At 34.7% G+C, this 24,304-nt stretch overlaps 1 protein-coding gene across 6 annotated transcripts in view; it reads right to left on the bottom strand.

Annotated features, from left to right (window-relative positions):
- The window catches only part of LOC148942233 (essential MCU regulator, mitochondrial-like), a 51,461-nt gene that overhangs the window by 25,317 nt on the left and 1,840 nt on the right, over nucleotides 1–24,304 (bottom strand). The window contains exon 2 of one of the 6 annotated variants that reach the window (XM_089102992.1): nucleotides 16,265–16,343. The exons of 2 other annotated variants lie outside the window; for them this stretch is intronic. The gene's annotated coding sequence lies outside the window, so the exon portion shown is untranslated. Of the gene's footprint in view, nucleotides 1–4,723; nucleotides 4,950–16,264; nucleotides 16,344–24,304 lie in introns of those variants that run through there. 3 more of the 6 variants (XM_089102990.1, XM_089102993.1, XM_089102994.1) reach the window with 3 other exon arrangements.

Below are 24,304 nucleotides of genomic sequence, written 5' to 3'. Positions count from 1 at the left end.
AATTTACTCACCACATGGAATTTTTGCAGATGACATTGGAGCATGGGCAAAAGTAAAAACATTTGCTGAAGTTGCAAATAAACTCCAAATTATTTCTAATAACCTCCAGGACTTTTCTATCAGCATGAAACTACCCATATCAGTCCCCAAATCAGAGATCATATATTTCCATAATAGACAAAAAGTAGAATTACAACCAGTTACCATAGGAAATCCTACAATCCCAACTACCAGTGCAACTAAATACCTTGGAATAATTCTGGACAACAGGCTTACCTTCAAACCTCGCATTGGGTGTATCATACAATCATGCCTGAAAAAGATGAGAATTATTCAAAGACTATGTGGTACAACCTGGGGTAGTATGGATAGATCCCTCCTCAAACTCTACACACAGTACATCAGACCAGTAACTGAGTATGGCCTTTTTATCTATGGAACTTGCTCAAAACAGCTCTTCAACAAATTAGAATGTGTGCAAAATACAGCAATCCACCTTGCCACAGGATGTAGGAAAACAACTAAGATTCAAAACTTTCTACAAGAAGGAGGGCTTCCACCTATTGAAAATAGATATAAACTTTTAACCATAAGATACCTGACAAAATTGGAAACAACCCCTCACCATTTCTTATTTTCAGAAGCCAGAGCGAGCCAACTAGAGCCAAAAAATCACCCACTGATGTCAGCAATTATGGCCAGGACACAATACCCCATCAAACTAGACCATGTTAAACTAAAATAGCAAAAGATCCACCATGGATATCAATCACTCCAGAGGTTAAACTAGAATTCCTCCCCCCAAAAAAGGAACAAATTGAATCCCAAACTGCAATCCAACATTTTGGACAGCTCTTAAAAAAGGAATATGATGGATATAACCAACTATATGTTGATGGATCATTAAGTGATGATGGATGTGGAAGTGGGTGCTTTCTAAGAGAGCACAGCCTATGCATTATGGAAAAACATAAGGCAGGGACCAGCATACTAACAGCTGAAGTAGCTGCAATCAATTTGGGCTTAGAGACCCTAATTAAACTGAAACAGAGCAATAAACATATAGTAGTATTCTCTGACTCCAAATCTGCTCTCAATATCCTAACAAACCATAACTTTGAAACACTGGACATAGACTTACATCAAACTAAAGAAAACCTTAGCAGCCTTGGAAGATTAGGCTGTGTTATTAAATTTCAATATAAGCCTAGTCACCTGGGTATAGAAGGAAATGAAAAAGCAGACAATATAGCAAAGCAAGGAGCAAAACGCCAAATGGAACCAGTGAAACCTCTAACTACAAGGGACATAACTAGATTGCAACTGAAAACACTACCCAAATTAAAGCCATCAAATCTATCCCCCTTTCCAACCAGGATGCAATCAGTCTGTTATCATTGCCTGTGTACAAATAATGCTAACTTCAACCACCATTCTTTCTCATAGGCCTATAAAATTAAGCAGACAACTGGAGAAGTTGCCAGTAGCCCATTTTGCAGGTACTGGAAGATCAAAGAAGAAACCCCAGAGCACATACTACTGAAATGTAAAATGCTGGAAAGAAAACAAGTGAATCTCCTCAATTTGAAAATTAAACTAGGACTGAATTCAAACTCTCTAACAGATGTAAAAACTTTGACCCAATCTTCAAAAAGAGATTTTTTCATGCATGCTTTCAAACTGTAAATGGATCTAAACCTACAACACTATATATAGCAATCAATTTATGCTGACTTATTGAATTGGGTAAACCCAACTATGATTATACCACAATTTTTACCCAATTAGCTAATCTACATGTTTACATATTCATCCATATTTTGAATATTTATAAGCAGTGTTTACAATTACACTGTTTATTTTAATAGTAACGTAATTTTTGTGACTAGTGAATTTGCATAAAAAGGCAACATCCTATTCAGCTGCAAGTGAATTGTCCCAAGAAGAAGGATATGAATTTATCCTGAGAAAAGAAGAAATAATCAAAGATTGGGATACATTGTCAACCCAACCCAGAAAGAAGAGGGGCAAATGATCTGATGTTCAGGACGCATGCCTTGATTCACTACAGTTGATTGATTGGGATCACACCAAGTGGGTGATGAATGGTGAATTATTATAACTCGCATCACATCCATGGCTATCCAACTGTCTTTTTAAAGATCATCATATCTTTAAACACTTCATAAAAAAAATTTTCATAATGTTTTCTCCTGATATTACTTATTCTATTTTGGTGTCATAGTTCATTTTTTAGAATGATATTCGTCATGTAATTATATCAATAAAGATATTTTAATGCATTATTTTGTCTTTGTTTCCATTATTTTTAGGGTACAATGTCAACTCCAAAGGAAACTCAAAACTTGCTTCCTGTCTTTGTAAAAATTCAGAACTGAAGTGGAACTTTTTTATTTTCTTTTGAAAAAAATTGGAATTGATCTGCAACTTTTTTTTTCTTTGAGAAAATTAATTGGAGAAGTTGAACTTTTTCTTCACTTTATTGAGAAAACTCAGAATTAAAGTGGAACTTTTTATCTTCAGAAGAGACCTTGAACATTTTTACACTTCTTTGAGAAAATGCAGAACTAAAGTGGAACTCTTTTATATTTATGGCAAATATTTGCAATCAAAGTATAACTTTTTTCTATCTTCTAGTGAAAAATTTAGAACAAAACTTTATGGATGTTCTTATTTCTGAAAACTAAAACCAACTTTATTTAAAAATAAAATCATATGTTATTAATAAAATCAGATGTATTTTAAACTGGGATGTTCACATTTCTGAAAACTATCAGGCACGTGTTACTCTTGTCAACTGTTTTCCATATGAATTCTAGCAGCAGTAGCTTTTCTGATGATTTGGGTATGATATTATAAGAAAAAGAACCCTCTATCTATGCATTATCTACAACTCCTCCCTTAATGCATTGTTTTAAGTCCTTACTTTCAGTTCAAAAACTTTTTTTTTATTTAATTTCTGATTGTTTTCAACTAATAATATTGGGAAATCTGGCTCTCTCTCCATGAAAACTTCTGGTACTTATGTATTATATGGCACTCAATCAAGTTTATAATGTGTGAAACTTGAGAACAAACCAGTTACTTTGTTACTTTAAAAATAAATTTGGGCTAGATATTTACACATTAGGGGGGAGGGGGTTAAAGTAAAGCTGGTCTGCATGCAAAATGTGTTCTGCATATTGGTACAATTATTCTGCATATTATGAAGTAAGAATTGTTTTCTAACTTTGAACTGTCGAAATACTTTACCCCCCCCCCCTGTATGCAAATATATAGCCTAAATTATATATTTCCCATCTGTTCTGTCACTTGTCTTTGTCTTGTCTAGCTCTAAGCTGAAAGAAACTAACAAAGAAAATGGTTTGTCCTCAAGTTTTACACAGCATAAACTTGAGTGAGTGGCATATAATACAGAAGTACCAAAATTCCTCTAAAGAAAATTAAAAAAAAAATCAAATAGAATTCTCAAATTTGGAGCCTTATTTTCCAGGGGGGGGTAAACACCTAGAACCAATTAAGCACCACCAGTGCCATCTAATAATTTTTCACAAAAATATATTAATAGACAATTACTAACAAATTAGGTTAAGTTAGATTAGATTAGTTAGAAGGCAGTTGGGTATTCATTTATAAACAATTTTCAAGACTTTGAGAATAGACATAAATATTTCAAAATATGATAGACAACAGGAAATACAAGGAAAATAGTGAATATAAAGGTTATCCCACACAGTATAAGTATAAACCAATAGCAAAATCTTTTGTTGCACATACTCAAATGCAGTGTCATGAATCTTGTGTGGTTTTAGATCTGTATCAAAAATTTTCAATAGAGAGTAGAGAACTTCTTGCTACAGTATGTTACCTTTACTGTGGTTATTCCCCTGCAAAATATGTTAACTAGGATTATTCTGCAAATTATGAAGTAACCTAAGAATTGATTTCTTAAAATGTATTCTTATGTAGTACTTGAACCCAAGGATTAAACCTAAACCTGGGTAAATATTTACCAAATCATATTATTGAGTAATGACTAAAGTGAATATACCATTTGATGCCTTTTTTTATGCTGATTACAAATATAATAATCATTTCTATCAGAAATGAATTTTAGCCCCCCCCCCCTAACCTAACCTAACTGGTAAATTTCTACCAAATCATATTATTGAGTTAGGAATAAAGTGAATATACCATTTGATGCCTTTTTTTTGATGATTATTAATATAGTAATAATTTCTATTGGAAACTAATTTCAGCCCCCCCCCCCTATATAATCCAATTTAGGGTTAGGTTGGGTTGTAGAAATATATAGGCTACCCTGAATTGGCATATATAGGGGGGGGGGGGGGGCTCAAATTCATTTCCAAAAGAAATGATTACTATATTACAGATCAGCATAAAAAAGACATCAAGTGGTATATTCACTTTAGGCGTAAGTCAATAATATGATTTGGTAGAAATTTACCTCCTAACCCCCCCCCCCCCCTCCAACTGTGCAAATATACATCCTGAATTGTAATATTTAGGGGGGGGGGGCTAAAAGTCATTTCCAATAGAAATGATTCTTATATTTGTAATCAGCATAAAAAAGGCATCAAATGGTATATTGACTTTATTTGTAAGTCAATAATATGATTTGGTAAATATTAACCTAAACCTGTTTCCAGCTAATTATCTGATTGGTTTAAAACTGACATACATGAATGCCTTCAAAATCTGATGCCAGTTTGATAGAACGATTTCATTTTGTGTTAATAAAAGAGTAACATTATCATAATATTCTTCCGTACAAGGATTACAAGCCTCCTATTTTATTGATTCCAGCTGAACTGAACTGGAATCCTCCCTCCTTGCCTGAGGACTTGGAGGTTTTCTTTTCTTATGATTTATTTCCTCCAGTGATTCCAAAAGAATGTGTTGAACTATTTGAAATACTTGGTAATAATTTTAGTTCAGTGTTGCTGCATGACAAATGATACCAGTCGAGTGAAAAACCGATAACTATGGACTGGGCTATGCTTCCAACAGAAACGGGGTTAAATTTCTGGGGAATTTTGATGTATGTAATATGCTTACGTTGTTACTATTTAAAAAACTCAGTTTTTTTTAAATAAGTTAATATCTTATCACCGTTCTTGTATATTTCTTGTTACTAAAGTTTGTTCTTTAAATAGTGGAAGATTTTACCCTGTAATTTGCGGAAATTAAATGTAAGAGGACAAATGAAAGGACAGAAGTGAGTTTTATCTTGCATTTCCTAGTCTCAGATTTTTCAATTTTCTTGTTTTCAAGTGTGTAGTCCAGTCTTATGGACTGAGATTAGAATTCTAGGATGTAATTACTTTTAAGGAGTTCATTATTTTGTCGTCAGGAACGTAGCGATTGTATACGATGTCTTAAGACCAAATATGTGTATACTTGAGTATGTTACCATTGGGAACATTTGGCATATAAGGAACTAAATTGGTATTTTTCCTTGTTGATCAAAAAGTTGCTGCAAAATTTTCAGATACCTCACCGAAAGTTTTGGTCCATCGAGAAGCAATGACGCAAATAGATGAAGATGTTGAACAGATCCCAGCGGACAGTTTAATCGATCTTCTAATAGCCCCGCCTGACATATAAGCCGAAGTGATGAAGAAAATGTGAATGAAGATCAAACACTATCCACACAAGACGCGCTTTCAAGACATATTGTTGGTATTCTAGAAGTTGAATTTCTGAGTAAAAATGATACGGAGACCAACAGCTTCGAAGAAGTAAACGTTTAGACAGAAACTTTTAGAGGAATGAAGGAACAGGGCTGAATAGTTTTGACTGAATAGCCCCGCCTGCTGAAGTAGAAGAAGAAGGAACGTCTGACGCGGCTTGTGGAAGTCAGCAAATAAACATAGAGGTGACTGGAACTAAGAAAAGTATATCAAAACAGCAAGTTCCAAAAGAGTATCTGCCCCAAAAAAGAAGAAATCAAACAGTTTTGAGTAATTTCGAGGAAGTGCAAATGATACCATTTAAGGAAAAATGTAATTAGTTCATGGATTTGAATCCCTTCAAATTTCTTGCATTATTTTAAAATAATCAAATCCAAGACCTTAGAGTCAAAGAAACGGTACAATACGCAATACAGAAAGGTCACTTTGGATTTAAACTCAGTGTTGATGACCTTGATTGTTTTCTTGCCATTTTATTAATAACCGACTATTACCAACGTCCACGTAAGCGGTTGTTTTGGTCAAAATCAAACGATATTCTTTTTCCACCGGTTAGTATGACAATGAGTCGAGACCATTTCTTACAAATAAAAAAAATACTTGCATTTTTCCGGCAACGATTTCCTATACTAAAGGAACAAAATGGCTAAGGTCTGATCGTTTCTAAAGGTCGTCGGCACATGTCTTTAACAGTTTTGCGCATTCACTGTGGATCTATCAATTGATGAGTAAATGATTCCTTTTCTCGGTTGTCATGGACGTAAGATGTTCAACGGACGAAAGCTGATACGATTTGGGTATAAAGCATGGGTCTTAGTGTCTTCCAAGCGTCGGGAGAATAAAAGCGCGTTAAAAAAAATCTCAGGAGGTAACTAAAGTAGCAACCAAGATAGGTTTAGAAATAATAGTCCCAAGGACAGCGAAAAAGCAAACAAATCGGATTAATGGACCATTCAGTTAAAACGAGAAATATTATAGGCGGTCGGTTTTCAGTCCCCTGTTGGACTGCTGTAATTTCGAATTTAGAAACACTGGACGCTTTTAATTTCAGTTTGCCAATAAACTGTATGGAAACGAATAAACAAAAGTTTACTGATAAATTTCATGCTCTTAAGTGCGATACTGACCAGTAATCAGTTTCCTCTCCCAATCAGTTCGCGAATCTGCTATAACCAGAGAAGCGACAAAATGGAAAACCTGGTGGCTTTGTCGAATAGAAAGCGATGCAGTTGGTAGAACTCAAACACAATGATAAACTTTACAGGAGCCAAACTGCGATGCTGATACTTTCCCGAATATTTCAGCGCTCTTCCAGATCCTCATGACCCTATTTGTCAGTGTTGCATCCATTGAACGAAATTTTTCTATCTTCAGAAGATTAAAAACGCGGCTTTTTCGCAGAGCCGCCCCCTCCTAAAATCTGAGTCCACTACTGCCTCCTTTATAATAGCTTTTGTGCAATTGTACACCACTATATATGATTTTTATCAAGTCTTAAATGTATAGAGTTGAAGATGAAGCTTTCAAATAAATGTCCATATTCAGCGTTAATTTAGAACGGACTACATTTACTTTTAGGAACAAATACGCTACTGCATCACATTACTATTTCTCCGATAATTTTAAATGGATCTGCTATCTCAGAATTTCCACACAATGGGTTTTTGGCACCCTTTGGGCCAAAACTATAGTTTTGCCCCAGAGATGACTGAAAACGCTGATTTACTGTGATACAACCTTGTTTGTTGCTTAAAAAGATCAATAAAAGTTTAAGTGTCTTTTTAGAAGCCTTCTTCTAGTATTTTAGGTCAATTGGTTCAAAATGGTCATCCGTAAGGAAAAACATGAATCCATGGTTATCCTTCTAGCAAAAAAACAAAAAAAATCCCTTTGTGTAGCTAGAGGTTTGGAAGCTCTATGATATGTAAATTTTTTTTTGTAAACCAAGCAAATTTTACCCGGCTCATAACTTTTGCTGGGTAACTTTAAATATAATGGATTGTATGTATTTCTCGATTGGTTTGTGTATGGTCAGTTTTTATTCCTCTGCAAGTAGTTTCTTTCATCAAAAGGAAATATATTTTTTTTATCATAATATATTTGTCATAATCCATTGTCTGCTTGCGCGATTTTTGTGTTTTTATCTTTTCGAGGATTTTGATTTGAGTCGCTTCGTCGAAAGCGATGAAGGAGACTTTAAGTCTAGGATTAAAAAAAATCAACTTCCCCTCGCAGTAAAGATAGTAGAAAAAGTCGAGGTATGAGTAGAAAGGGTGTTAGAAGCAGTCTTGGTGATTTATTCTTTGGTGAAAATGAAACATCTTAGAAGAAGGGTTCTTGTGGTTGTTCTGTTTTGTACCTTATAATCAGCAAGCTTAGAAGCTGAAATACCAACTATGGTGGAAGTAAAACACTGCTTGTTAAGTTTGTAGGCTATTTACCGTCTTTTTTATTTTGGACTTCTATGCAGCTAAATCAGGCTTAATTGTATAAAAAATAAGCTAAAAGGCCTACCAGTTTTTACGAAAATCCGACAAAATTTAATTTGTTTGTTTCTTGGAGAAATTTATTCTGTTTTAAAACTAATTTGCTTTAGTTACAAAAGCCTTTTAACCCAATTAATTTCCTTTAAAATGAGCCATTGAACAACTCTCTACGATGTTCCAGTGCCAAGCTATCTGTGGAAAAGAAAAAAAGATGCGGTTTAGGCAGAATGCTGTAGTAGCTGCCATTTTTCTTGATTTCCAAGCCAATATATTTCCCTTGCTGTTCAAGCCAAGGGACAGAAAGTTTCCTATACAGGGTTTTCAGACAAGGCGGCTCTAATGGTGTACTTTTTGTTTTGATCTGACTTTTTTAGGAGTTATTTATTTTTATATTTCTTAACATTTGACGTGATTGTCTCATACTAGGTTGCTAGCTACCACTGCAACCCGGATAATAAACAAAGAGAATGGTTGCGTGAAGTGCATGAAAATTGCAAAAATTGCATTTGAATCCCCTTTCCTGACTCTAAGAAGCCTTACAACAGCTGGGATCGAACCTCAGTCCCGAATTTTTCAAGACGCGGCAGTATCAGCTTTGCTGTTACAAGGTTTTCAATTCGGATATTTAAAATATATATGATGAGAGATAAGTAGCTCGTCTCTGAGAGAAAATGACATCATTTTAATACTTTGTCTTTAAATATAACTGTACAGGCATATACTGTAGTTAAGTGGCATATACAATGTAGTATAGGCAAGAGTTTGTTCTTTATAATACTAACTATCATTTTAATCCTTCGGTTACTATGGGGTAAAATTCTTTCTTTATTATAAAGAAAGTTAAAAAAAATTAATACAATATTGGCGTACCTATGGTCTCTATAAGCTAAAAGTATCTTGATTTCAGGAAACTCAATTGAAATACAGTTCCTGTTCAACTTATATCCATTTTTGCAATACATTTGTCGAAATTTGCTGTATATTTAATGTTTCGTATACCATGGGCTAGATTCTGTTCTTTGCTATAATTATATTTCTTAACGTTGGACGTTATCGTCTCTTACTAGGTTGTTAGCTACCGCTGCAACTCGGATGATAATGTCAGTTGCAACTGGGGTTCATTCTATGCTATATGATTATAAACAGGAAAAAACCTATGGCTTTTTCTCCTTTGAAGTAGTAGGAGATAAACCTTAAATAATCAAGTAGCTAACTAAGTCCAATGTATGCGATGGTTTCTTATTCTAATGATCGTCGTTTAATGTAATAGTTTATCCATAAAGTCACTGTTCATCCAAAACTTCCTAAATATATACTGCCCAAATTCAGTTTTCTCAGTTTATTTTAATTAAAAAATTTTAGAAAAATCTCTGTTGGTTTTTATTCCTTATTCATTTTAGAATTAAAGTATATTTGTAAAGATATATAAAAAAAATGACTTCAAAACTGTACTTAATTTTGTTTTATCAGTTTCCTCTCTGCACTTAATCTGTTCAGCTAAAATGACGTCAATACAGCCAAAGGGTGGTTAATAATATTAGGTTTTACTCACTTAAATTTTTGCTGCAAAGCTTTAGTTTGTCCTTTAATATAAATTTATGTACCAGATTAAAAACAGTAAAAAGCCTATGGTTTTTTCTTATTCGGAATAGTAAGAGACAATCTTCAGAGAAAGAGGCATCAAACTAAGCCCAATATGTGCGACCTGAGTTCAAATCTCAGTGGACCCTTTTTATCTAATGTAGCTTACTTATACTACCATTTAGGTTTCTGCCGTAATTCCCTTTTTTCAAAATTAAATTATTTATATGGCCTATATTTAGTTCTTCACCACATCGTAATATTAATTATATTTGTTAATTACAAAACAGTTTCTATATACAGCAATTTCTTTTAAAATGAGCCATTACACAGCTCCTTATTACGACCACGAACTGGTTGGTTTAATACTTCAGTTTCTATCGGTTACAGTTTGTTCCTTTATGTAACATTAGTTGGATGAAACCATTGTTTTTTTTTTGTGGCCTTTTATATAGTAATCATGACGTCATGGCGTAATGATATTATTTCATGACGTCTTCAAAAATAACAACATCATGTCGTGTTTTTATATTCACCTCATACTTCTAATAAAACTATGAAAACATTCATTATTTATCTAGTAGGGTTTCAGACAAGGTGGTTCAATAGATGTACTTTTGTTTTTATCTGACTATTATTAGGAACATCCACGTCTAAAATACATCCGATTATATTATTTATATTTGATTTTTTTTTTTTTTTTAATAAAGTTTCTTATTTACAAATAGGAACATCCACGTTAAAAATACATCTGATAAAAAAAAGTTGGGTTATAGTTTTAAGAAATAAGGACATTCACATTTAAAACACATCGGATTTTATTAATAATATTTGATTTTTCAAAGAAGTTGGGTTTTAGTTCTCAGAAATAAGAACATCCACGTTAAAGTTGGGTTTTTAGTTTTCAGAAATAAGAACATCCACGTTTAAAATACATCTGATCAAATACATCAAATATTATTAATAAAATCAGATGTATTTTAAACGTAGATGTTCTTGTTTCTGAGAACTAAAACCTAACTTCTTTGAAAAATCAAATATTACAAATAAAATCAGATATATTCTAAACATGGATGTTCCTATTTCTGAAAACTAAAACCCAGCTTTATTAAGAAAACTCAATGGTACTCAATGAAAAAACAACTATAATCCAAACCAATTTCTCTCCCTTTTAAGTTTCAACAAACTCTCAGAAAACAGTTACTCTGGCACGTGGATAAAAAAACCTGATGCAGAGTCAGTATGTCAAGTAAATTGAATTTGATTATCAGTTGTATCAATATAATACAGAAACTGCAAAGATATATGGTGTTCTTGATTGTGAATTCATTGGTTTAAAGAAGTCAGCTTGGGGTGGAATTTTTGAATGTGTATTTTTATTGCTGACTGCTGATCATAGTGAAGTCTCTTGTTATCACTGGTACATCAACTACAATATGTATGCTTACAATAGAGACATGTGGAGTACAATATTACGTATTATGAACAAACTAGGTTTATATGATAGAGTGATTCCCCCATTCTATGAAGGAGGGAAGGATATATCCACTGTACAACAGGAAGTTGGAGAAATATGTAGTTTTTTTGGTGTGACATCACTATACATGAAAGGTAATGCACCAACTGATAAACTTTTAATTGTCAAATTCAAATCGTATATTCCATTATTCAATTTGGAAGATTATAATTGTTAGATATTTCAGAATACAATACAAAATCCTGAGGACGAAGTTCGATTTTTTAGCAGATGGGTTCTGATAAATATTCCATCTCGGGATATATGCATACAATATCCCAGGAAGAAGAAGAACAACAACAAAACTCATGATATAGATTGGAAGAAGAAAAATACATATTTGCAAAATGAATTCTTTGAACAACCTTATAAGAAAATCGAAATATATTTTCTTGTGATTATTATCTCTTCTAATCAGCAGTTGTACTAAACCAATTCTGCTCAAGTCATCCTCAGGGCCATACTGTGGTGTTTGTCCTCCCCATAGTATAGTGCAGACGGTTTGATATCATCTATTTTCCATTCTTGTTTTGGTTTTATTTTTGTGTTTAAAGCTTTTTCCAATAGGCAATGATTAGAAGTCCTCCAAAAAAAAAGTCCCCCCAGATCTCAAATCAAATTCCAGTGAAAGTGTCATAGTGAAAGATACCCATCCTGGCTGGTCAAGCACCCTATCTCAAAGTTCTAATGATAGCTCCAATTCGGAGAATAGGACAATGATAAGTGTAGGGGCTAATGTAACCATAAATGATGATAATGGGTTTCAAGAGGTCCTCTCAAGAAATTCTAAAAAAAGGAAAAAAATCTCCCCAATTAAAAGCATTTCCCTTCTTCCTGCCCAAGATCCTCCCTCCAAAAACTTAGGAATTTACCTTAAAATTACTCCCACTACCCCCTTTGAAATAAAAATGATCACTGCAATAAGAGTTGTAATTTTTAAATTGCTAAAGTCAATGTTCTCTCTTAACATTAACCGTGATGGATCTCTGCTAATAGCTGTAGAAGATCAGAAATCAGCAGATACAATAATTAACCTTAAATCCCTTCTGAATAACCCAATTATTGCATCTAAATGGAACCCAAAACAATCACCAACAAAAATAGTAGTTTATAATGTTCCCCCAGAGATATCTACTCAGGAGTTAAAAGAAGGCCTTTCAGATAGGGCTGGAAACACAATCCCAGTTGAGGATGTTACCCAACTTGGAAAACCCAACTCTAATGGCCTAAAAACTAGTAGATCCTTCTTATACACACTGAAGGATAAAATTGATATCCCAGAAAAATTATTCCTATTTGGGCAAATCAAACCACACAAGGAATACAAACCTAAGCCTATTCAGTGTCAGAAGTGTTTCAAACTGGGACACACAACAAACAAATGCAATGAAATTCTCCAAGAGTGTAGTAATTGTAAATCTTTCCATCCTAAAGAGCTGACAACTTGCAACAGCACTCAGCCTACATGCATCAATTGCAAAGGCCCACATGAATCTACAAATAAATCATTATGCCCTGCATACAGGAAAAGAGCTCTAACACTCCAAATATCAACAGAGAAGGCCATCCCATACCCCTTTGCAGCAATGGAAGCAAATGCTGCCCAACAATACCAAATAAAGCCTGTAATGAAACCAACCAAAACTCCGCAGTCGAATGCCCCCAATGCATCAAACACCCCATATAAAACCCCATCTGCTAGGCCCCCTAGCTCAAATCCCTATCAGAAGGAATCACCCAGCCCACAAGCCTCCTTGTCCAGTGAGATGAGGCCAGCCTGGCCCTCCCTCCCAAGAAGAAAGAAACCAGAAACACTACCAGGAATCAATCCCTTAACCAACAAACAGGATCCACTACCAAAAATGCAATCCCCAAATATATGCATATTCATTCTAAACTGTAATGCAGTTCAGGCCATGAACATACATCAACTACAGAAAACAAAAATTATTGCAGAATTGGCAAAAATCTACATCTCAGATGATATGCTCATTCAAGCAAAAAAAGATCTTGCTTTACTCTTAACAAAGCTGAACATTGATACACAGTTATATGAAGAATAAATCAACAACACAACATTTATCAATACTCCAATGGAATGTAAGATCACTCACAGAAAATAAGCTAAATGAACTAATATAATTTATGAATAATAATTCAATTAATATTGCTTGCCTCCAGGAAACTCATTTAACCCAAAATCAACAAATTAAGTCTCTGGGATATACTATCCTGAGAAAGGATAGATCTTCAGAGAGAAAAGGAGGTGGTGTAGCTTTATTAGTTAATAATAATATAAAATTTTGTGGGATCAATATTCCAGATTTTGAAAATGATGTTGATGTAATTGGTATAAGTGTTTGGCTGAATAATTTAAAAACCTACATAATAAGCTTTTATAACCCTAATGGCCAAACTACAGATGCCAAGGATTTCTTTAATTATATAAATAATTCTAATATGTTAAAAAATATCATTATTTGTGGTGATTTCAATGCCCACAGCCTTTTGTGGGGGAATAAACCAGCAAATAAAGCTGGTAAATTTATTGAGCATATGACTTCAAATAATAATGAATTAGTTGTTGCTACCCCTCCAAACCTGAATACTTATTTCAACCCCAAAAGTGGCAATTTCTCCACAATTGACCTACAAATTGTGTCTTTAAATTTTTTGAACAAAATTTACATAAATAAAATTGATAGTCTATGTACAGACCACTTTGCTATAGTTTGCTCCCTAAATGAACCTGCTGAAACTTTATCTCATACATCAAAATATATCAACACTAAAGCAAATTGGTCTATTTTCCAAAATAAGCTAAATGATGAAATTACAAGTTTCACCCAAAGTTCATGCATTTCTAACACAACAGTTGACACACATGCTGAAGCGTTGACATCTTTACTAATAAATACAGCTAATCATGCTATCCCCAGGACAACACCTAAGAAAACCTTCCCTAAACAAATTCCTAAAACATGGTGGACAAATGAGTGCCTAAATAAATGGAGGATAAAAAAGGCAGCTAGGACAGAATTCATAAAAAAACCAACTCCTACTACATATTTAAAAAAATTACAATCAGAATCTAATCTAAAAAGGACTATAATAGATGCTAAATATAAATACTGGAATAATTTTGCAAATAATCTCTCCAGAGAAACAAATGAGCCAATTATACATAAAGTCATAAGCCGTATATGTGGGAAAAAGACTTCTCCCAACCCACTCCTGTATGAGCTTATACATAATAATACCCATTATGACAATGATAATGAAAAGGCTAACCTATTTGCAACTCTTTTTGTTAATAAGCTAACATCAAATAATCAAAGCAAACTGTCCACAATTCCTATGAACCCTTGCTACCAACCATGCCCAGGATCCGAGTACACAACTAATCCATTTTCAATCCAGGAATTGAATAATGCAATACATCACATTAGGTCCAAAACTAGCAGTAGCTATGACAATATACACCCTACATGGATAAAGAATCTCACACCTTCATACAAACAAGAACTGCTAAATTGTTATAATCACGCTTGGGCATCTTCTGAGTTTCCCAATATATGGAAATGTTCGTCCCTCCTACCAATCCTAAAGAAAAATAAACCAAAAGATAACCCTGAGTCTTATAGGCCCATAATGATTACACCTGCGATGGGGAAAATAATGGAGAAAATGATTTATCACAGACTCCTCTGGTTTGTTGAGAAAAATAACATGATCCCACACACTCAAACTGGATTCAGGAAATACCACTCCTCAACAGATGCTTTCATTTTGCTAACAAATGCAATAAATGAATCTGTCTCAAAAAATAATATCCTAGTGGCAGCTTTCCTTGATTTTGAAGGAGCTTATGACAATGTGAACCACCAAATCCTTTTAAATAAACTTGCAAACCTTTGAGTACCTCCTAAGATATTGTACTTTATTAAATCATTCATAGAAGTGCGAAGTTTCATTGTTTGTGTTGGTTCAGCCTCTTCACCCCAAAAGACAATATCCAAAGGCCTACCTCAGGGAGCAGTCCTCAGTTGCCTCCTTTTTGCCCTATATCTCTGGGACATGAACCTACCCCAGACGAATCTGCAATATGCTGATGATCTGGTGATTTGGTCATCTGGCAACACCTTTCAGATAGCACAGTCAAATCTTCAAAAGTCACTTTTCCAGCTTGAAAAATTCTCTCAACATTCAGATTTACCCATTGCACCCACCAAGTCAAAAATAATCCAATTTCACCGGAAGCGAAACCATGTTAATGCAAAACTAACTCTAAATAAAACAACTATTCCAGAAGATAATAATATTAATTACCTAGGTCTAATGCTTGACCAAAAACTTAATTTCCACCTCCACATTTCAAACACAATAAAAAAATGCTATAGAAAAGCAAATATACTAAAAATACTTCTTTCCACACCCTGGGGTTGTAAGGAGAAAACCTTACTCGAGTTTTATAAATCACATATAAGAACCCATATTGACTATGTGCTCATCGTATATGGTGCTTGTTCAAAGACCCAGATGCAAAAAATTGAAACAAAACAAAATGATATAATACGTCTCATATTTGGTCTTAGGAAACCCACAAGCACCAAGTTTCTGCTTATGGAGAGTGGATTAACAACAATAAGGGAGAGACGTAGCTTTCTCTTGATAAAACATCTTACAAAAATTGAATCAAATAGCTCACACACATTACATAATTGGTCAAGAGATTCAGCCATGTTTAGAGGTATTGCAGATAAGTATACGAAAGCTCAAATGAGAAGTTCCCTGTACAAGAAAAGTCTTTTGCACCAACTTTCTCCCAATCCCCTCCACGGACTTGATTATTTCCCATAATAAATACTGAATTTTCAAAATGGAATAAAGATTTAACCCCCATTGCTTTTGTCCAGAAAAAAATTTGCAGAACTTAATACAATTACCTATAAAAATCACTTCCAAATATTTGTTGATGGGTCAAAATTGGATGAGAAGGTTGCAAGTGGTGTTTTCCTTCCTCACCTGAAAATTGCAATGGGAGAGAGATTATTTAATAATTTATCTATAATGTCTGCTGAGTTAAATGCCATAATCATGGCATTAGAACACCTTAAGCAAAACCAGCCTTTGATTGAAAATTCGAATAATATTATCATCTATTCCGACTCTTTATCAAGCCTTGAGTTGCTGGCCTCAGCTCCTCAATATAAGTTGGACATTGACACTTATCATTGTCTCAGTAATATTGATAATCTTGCTTCAAGCGGCATAAAAACTTACTTTCAGTACATTCCTAGCCACTCTGGCATAAATGGTAATCATCAGGTTGATGAAATAGAAAAAAATGCTATAAATATTGACCAGCCAAGGGGTAGACCAATCCCAATTAGAGATATTTACCGATGGAGGCTATCAGATATTAATTTTAATAAGATTAATTCTATCCTTTCCCCCTTTCCCAATAAGTATCTTTCTAAAATTTATCATAGAATTCGTTCTGGAACAAATGGACTAAATTTCTTTGCATTCTCATATAAGTTTTCTAATTCAAGTGGTTCAACTCCCCTGTCCCCTCTTTGCAGGCATTGTAATATGAATAATGAAACAATTGACCATTGCCTATTTGAATGTAATATGCTGACGTCTGCACAACATACCTTGCTTTGTAAACTGTTAAAATACTTCAAACACCACAAAATCCCACTATCAGCCAAGAGCCTAGCCAACTATACCTGCACACAGAACATAGAAATCGACATCTATCATCTTATATTTGAACTCCTAGAGTCGAAAGATCTGCTGAAAGATATCTGAATATATCTAATAAATATGAGGCAATCAAGCCAGTAGCTCTGTAGCCCACAGAGTGAAGCAAAAGGAAAAGGGCTAAATAGTTATACTGAAAAGCCCGCCTGCTGTTAAATAGAAGAAGAGAAGAAGATTGGTTCACAACAGCAGCAAAATTTTAAGAAATTTAAAATAAATTTCTTGTGAATTATTATCTCGATTTATCAGTAGTTGTACCAAACCAATCGTGCTCAAAATCCTCCTAAGAGCCATACTGTGGTGTTTATTTTGTGGATGGTGAAGTTTTCCCTACAGTAGAGTGCAGACGGTCTATTATCATTGTAATATACTGTTTTGTTTTAGTTTAAAGCTTTTTTCAATAAGTAATGCATAGAACTCCTCCAAAAAAAAGTCCCCCCCCCCAGATCCCACCCCAAATACCAGTGAAATTGATACCCATCTTGGCTGGGCAAGCTCACTATCACAAAGTTGAAATGAAAACTTAAGTTCTGAGAGTAGGACAAGGATCAGTGAAGGAGATTTTACCACTATAACTTATGATGATGGGTTTCAAAAGAACCTTTTTAGAAGGTCTAAAAAAAGGAAAAAATCTCCCCACCCAAAAGTATTTCCCCTTTCCCTGCCCAAGATCCTCCCTCCCAAAACTTAGGAATTTATCTTAAAATTTCTCCTATTAACCCCTTTGAAATAAAAAAGATTCCTGCAATAAGAGTTACAATTTTCAAATTGCTAAAATCAATGTTCTCTCTCAATATTCACCGTAATGGATCTCTGGTAATAGCTGTCGAAGATCAGAAATTAGCAAACACAATAATTAATCTAAAATCCCTTCTGAATACCCCAATTAATGCATCTAAATGGAACCCAAAACAATCCCCAACAAAAATAGCAGTTTATAATGTTCCCCCAGAAATACCCATTAAAAGAAGGGCTCTCAGATAGGGCTGGCAACACAATCCCAGTTGAAAATGTTACCCAGCTTGGTAAACCTAACTCCAATGGCCTAAAAACAAGTAGATCCTTCTTATTTACAGTGAAGGAAAAAATTAATATCCCAGAAAAGTTATTCCTATTTGGGCAAATCAAACCTCACAAGGAATACAAGCCAGAGCCTATCCAGTGTCAGAAGTGTCTCAAACTGGGACACACAACAAACAAATGCAATGAAATTCTCCTAGAGTCTAGTAATTGTAAAGGATCCCATCCTAAAGAGTTGAAAACTTGCAGCAACACTCAGCCTACATGTATCAATTGTAAAGGCCCACGTTAATCCACCAAAAAATCACAATGCCCTGCATATAAGAAAAGAGCACTAACACTCCAAATAGCAACAGAGAAGACCATTCCATACCCTTTGAAGCAAATGCTGCTCAATCACACCAAATAAAACCTATATTGAAATCAAATAAAAGTCCCAAGTCAAACACTCCCAATGCAACAAGTACTCCTTGCGAAACACCATCCTTTAATCCCCCTAGCTCACATCTCTATCAGAAAGAATCACCAAGCCAACAAGCCTCCTTGCCTAGTGAGATGAGGTCGGCCTGGCACCCCCTCCCAACAAGAAACAAACCAGAAACACTACCAGGAATTAGTCCCTTAGCTGACAAACTGGATGCACAACCAAACATGCAAACCCCAAATATTTGCTTATTCATTTTAAACTGCAATGCAGTTCAGGCCATGAATATACGACAACAACAGAAAACCAAATTCATTGCTGAATTGGCAAAAATCTACATCCCTAATCATATGCTCATTCAAGCAAAAAACGATCTTCCTTTACTATTAACAAAGCTGAACATTGATACACAGTCATATCAAAAGTAAATCAACAACACAACACATATCAATACTCCAGTAGAACATAAGATTATTTACTGAACGTAAATTAAATGAACTAATATCTTTAATGAATAATGATTCCATTAATATTGCTTGCCTCCAGGAAACTCATTTAACCCAAAATCAACAAATTAAGTCTCTGGGATATACTATCCTGAGAAAGGATAGATTATCAGAGAGAAAATGAGGTGGAGTAGCTTTAATGGTTAAAAATAATATAAAATTCTGTGGCATCAACTTTCCAGATTTTGTAAATGATGTTGATGCAATTGGTATCAGTGTTTGGCTGAATAATACAAACACTTCCATAATAAGCTTTTATAACGCTAATGGCCAAACCACAGTTGCCATGGATTTCTTCAGTTATATAAGTAACCCTAACATGTTGAAAAATCTCATTATTTGTGGAGATATTAATGCCCACAGCCTTTTGTGGGGGACTAAACCAGCAAATAAAGCTGGTAAGTATATTGAGCGTATGACTTCAAATAAAAATGAATTAGTTGTTGCTACCCCTCCAAGCCTGAATACATATTTCAACCCCAAAAGTGGCAGTTTCTCTACAATTGACCAACAAATTGTGTCTTTAAATATTTTGAATAAAATTTAAATAAATAAAATTGATAGTCTATGTACTGACCACTTTGCCATAGTTTGCTCCCTAAACGAACCTGCTGAAACCCTATCACATACCTCCAAATATATCAACACTAAAGCAAATTGGCACATGTTCCAAAATAAGCTAAATGATGAAATTACAAGTGCATTTCAAACGCAACAGTTGACACACAAGATGAAGTTTTGGAATCTTTACTATTAAATGCATCTAATCATGCTTTCCCCATGAACACACCTAGGAAAACCTTCCCTAAATATATTCCCAGAGTATGGTGTACAACTGATTACCAAAATAAAGTGAGAACAAAAAAGGCAGCTTGGAGAACATTCTTAAATAAACCATCACCTACTACATATTTAAAAAAATTACAAGCAGAATTTCATCCAAAAAGGACCATAGTAAATGCTAAATATAACTACTGGAATAATTTTGCAAATAATCTCTACAGAGAAACACATGAGCCAATTATACATAAAGTCATAAGCCACATCTGTGGGAAAGACTTCCCCCAACCCACTCCTGTATGAGCTTATACATAATAATACCCATTATGACAATGATAATGAAAAAGCTAAGCTATTTGCCACTCTTTTTGTTAATAAGCTAACATCAATTAATTGTAGCAAAATGCCCCCAATTCCTCTGAACCCAAGTTACCAACCTCGCCCAGGATCCGAGTATATAACCAACCCATTTTCAATCCAGAAAATGAATAATGCAATACATCATATTAGGACCAAGACTAGCGGCAGCTATGACAATATACACCCTACATGGGTAAAGAATCTCACCCCTTCATACAAACAGGAACTTCTAAATTGTTATAATCATGCTTGTGCTTCACCTATGTTCCCCAATATCTGGAAATGTTTATCTCTCCTACCAATCCTATAGAAAAATAAAACCATAAATAACCCTGAGTCTTTAATGCCCATAATTATTACTCGTGTGATGAGAAAAATAATGGAGAAAATGATATATGTCCGACTACTGTGCTATCTTGAATAAAACAATATGATCAATCAAACTCTAACTGGCTTCAGGAAACACAACTCCTCAACAGATGCTTTCATTTTGCTAACAAATACAATAAATGAACCATTCTCAAAAAACAATGTCCTAGTTGCAGCTTTCCTAGATTTTGAAGGGGCATATGACAATGTGAACCACCAAGTCCTTTTAACTAAACTTGCAAACCTTGGACTACCCCCAAGCTAGTAAATTATATAAAATCTTTCATAGAATTGCGAAGTTTCATTGTATGTGTAGGTTCAGCCTCTTCACCCCAAAAGACAATAACCAAAGGCCTTCCTCAGGGAGCAGTCCTCAGCTGCCTCCTCTTTGTCCTATATCTCTGGGACGTGAACCTCCCCCACACGAATCTACAATATGCTGATGATCTGGTACTATGGTCATCTGGAAACACCTTTGAGATTGCACAGTCAAAGCTGCAAAAGTCACTTTTCCAATTTAAAAAATTCTCTCAACATTCAGATCTACCCATTGCACCTACCAAGTCAAAAATAGTCCAATTTCACCAAAAGCAAAATCAAGTTAATACAAGACTAACTCTAAATGGAACAACTATTCCAGAAGATAATCATATTAATTACCTAGGTCTCATGCTTGACCAAAAACTTAATTTCCACCTCCACATTTCAAACACAATAAAAAAAATGCTATATAAAAACAACTATACTAAAAAGACTTTCTTTCCACACCCTGGGGATGTAAGGAGAAAACCTTACTCCAGTTTTATAAATCACATATAAGACCCCATATTGACTATGGGCTCTTCGTCTATGGTGCATATGCAAAGACCCAGATGCAAAAATTGAAACAATACAAAACGATATAATACGTCTCATATTCGGTCTTAGGGAACACACAAGCACCAATTTTCTGCTCATGGAGAGTGGATTAACAACAATAAGGGAGAGATGTAGATTTCTTTTGATAAAATATCTTATAAAAATTGAATCAAATAGCTAACACACCCTACATAATTGGTTAAGAAATACAGCCATGTATAGAGGCATTGCAGATGAGTATGCCAATATTCAGAAGAAGTTCCCTGTACTCGCAAAGTCTATTGCACCTACTTTCCCCCAATTCCCTCCATGGAATTGGTCAATCCCCATAATAAATACTGATTTCTCAAAGTGGAATAAAGATTTACGCCCATTGCTTTTGTCCAGAAAAAAATTTGCTGAACTTAATACAATTACTTATAAAAACCACTTCCAAATATTTGTTGATGAGTCAAAAATGAAGGAGAAGGTAGCAAGTGGTGCTTTCCTTCCTCACCTGAAAATTGCAATGGGCGAGAGATTATATAATAATGTATCTATAATGTCTGCTGAGTTAAATGCCATAATCATGGCATTAGAACACTTTATGGAAAACCAACCTTAGATTGCTAATTCAAATAATATTATAGTATATTCCGACTCTTTATCAAGCCTTGAGTTGCTGGCCTCAGCTCCTCAGTATTGACACTTATCATTGTCTCAGTATTATAGATAATCTTACTTCAAGTGGCATAAGAACTTATTTTCAGTACATTCCTAGCCACTCTGGTATAAGTGGTGATCATCAGGTTGATGAAATACCAAAAAATGCTATAAATATTGACCAGCCAAGTAGGAGACCAATCCCCATTAGAGATATTTACCCATGGAGATTATCAGATATTAATTTTAATAAGAATAATCCTATCCTTTCCCCCTTTTCCAATAAGTATTTTTCTAAAATTTATCATAGAATTTGTTCTGGAACAAAAGGACTAAATTTTCTTGCATTCTCGTATAAGTTTCCTAATTCAAGTGGTTCATTTCCCCTGTCCCCTCTTTGCAGGCATTGTAATATGAATAATGAAACAATTGACCCTTACCTATTTGAATGTAATATGCTGACGTCTGCACAACATACCTTGCTTTGTAAATGGTTAAAATGCTTCAAACACCACAAAATCTCAATATCAGCCAAGAGCCTAGCCAACTATACCTGCACACAGAGCATAGAAATCCACATCTATCATCTTATATTTAAACTCCTAGAGCAGAAAGATCTACTGAAAGATATCTAAAAATATCTAATAAATAAAAGGCAATCCAGCCAGTAGCTATGTAGCCCACAGAGTGAAGCAAAAGGAAAAGGGCTAAATAGTATTACTGAAAAGCCCGTCTGCTGTTAAATAGAAGAAGAAGAAGAAGATTGGACATATAGATTGGATAGATTATAACACCAGTGGCCAAACAAGGGAAACCCAAAGATGACCCACATTCATACAGACCAATTGTATGTTTACCAGCCCTTGGTAAGTTGTTTGAGAGAATGCTCTACAACCGTGTCCAGTGGTATACAGAGAAAAATAATATCCTCCCAAAATATCAAGCTGGATTCAGAGCTTACCATTCAACTACAGACATCATTTTGAAACTTGTGACAGATGCACAGAAAACTATGAATGAGGGATTAATACTGGGTGCTGTACTGATTGATTTAGAGGGAGCATATGATAATGCACAAAAAGATATACTAGGGGAAAGACTCCATGCATTAGGTTTCCCCCAACCAATCAGAACACTGATTGATAGCTTTCTAGATAATAAAACCATTGAAGTTAAAGTAAATCGGAAACTATCATCCTCAAGACCTATTGAAAAGGGACTACCACAGGGAGCTGTACTCAGCTGCTTATTATTCATATTGTATATGACAGCATTAAAAAATTGACTCACCAAATGGAATTTTTGCAGATGACATTGGAGCATGGGCAAAAGCAAAAACATTTGCTGAAGTTGCAAATAAACTCCAAATTATTTCTAATAACCTCCAGGACTTTTCTATCAGCATGAAACTACCCATATCAGTACCCAAATCAGTGATCATATATTTCCATAATAGACAAAAAGTAGAATTACAACCAGTTACCAAAGGAAATCCTACAATCCCAACTACCAGTGCAACTAAATACCTTGGAATAATTCTGGACAACAGGCCTACCTTCAAACCTCACATTGGCCGTATCATACAATCATGCCTGAAAAAGATGAGAATTATTCAAAGACTATGTGGTACAACCTGGGGTAGTACGGATAGAGCCCTCCTCAAACTCTACACACAGTACATCAGACCAGTAATTGAGCATGGCCTTTTTATCTATGGAACTTGCTCAAAACAGCTCTTCAACAAATTAGAATGTGTGCAAAATACAGCAATCCGCCTTGCCACAGGATGTAGAAAAACAACAAAGATTCAAAACCTTCTACAAGAAGGAGGGCTTCCACCTATTGAAAATAGATACAAACTTTTAACCATAAGATACCTGACAAAATTGGAAACAACCCCTCACCATTTCTTATTTTCAGAAGCTAGAGCTAGCCAACTAGAGCCAAAAAATCACCCACTGATGTCAGCAATTATGGCCAGGACACAATACCCCATCAAGCTAGACCATGTTAAAACTGAAATAGCAAAAGATCCACCATGGATATCAATCACCCCAGAGGTTAAACTAGAATTCCTCCCCCGAAAAAAGGAAGAAATTGAATCCCAAACTGCAATCCAACATTTTGGACAGTTCTTAAAAAAGGAATATGATGGATATAACCAACTATATGTTGATGGATCATTTAGTGATGATGGATGTGGAAGTGGGTGCTTTGTAAGAGAGCACAGCTTATGTATTATGGAAAAACATAAGACA

This window comes from Artemia sp. Qi Xiang Cuo, chromosome 17 (assembly GCF_049724085.1).
Source record: "Artemia sp. Qi Xiang Cuo chromosome 17, ASM4972408v1, whole genome shotgun sequence".
Taxonomy (NCBI): Eukaryota; Metazoa; Arthropoda; class Branchiopoda; order Anostraca; family Artemiidae; genus Artemia; species Artemia sp. Qi Xiang Cuo.
This window is presented reverse-complemented; position numbering and strand designations above follow the sequence as displayed.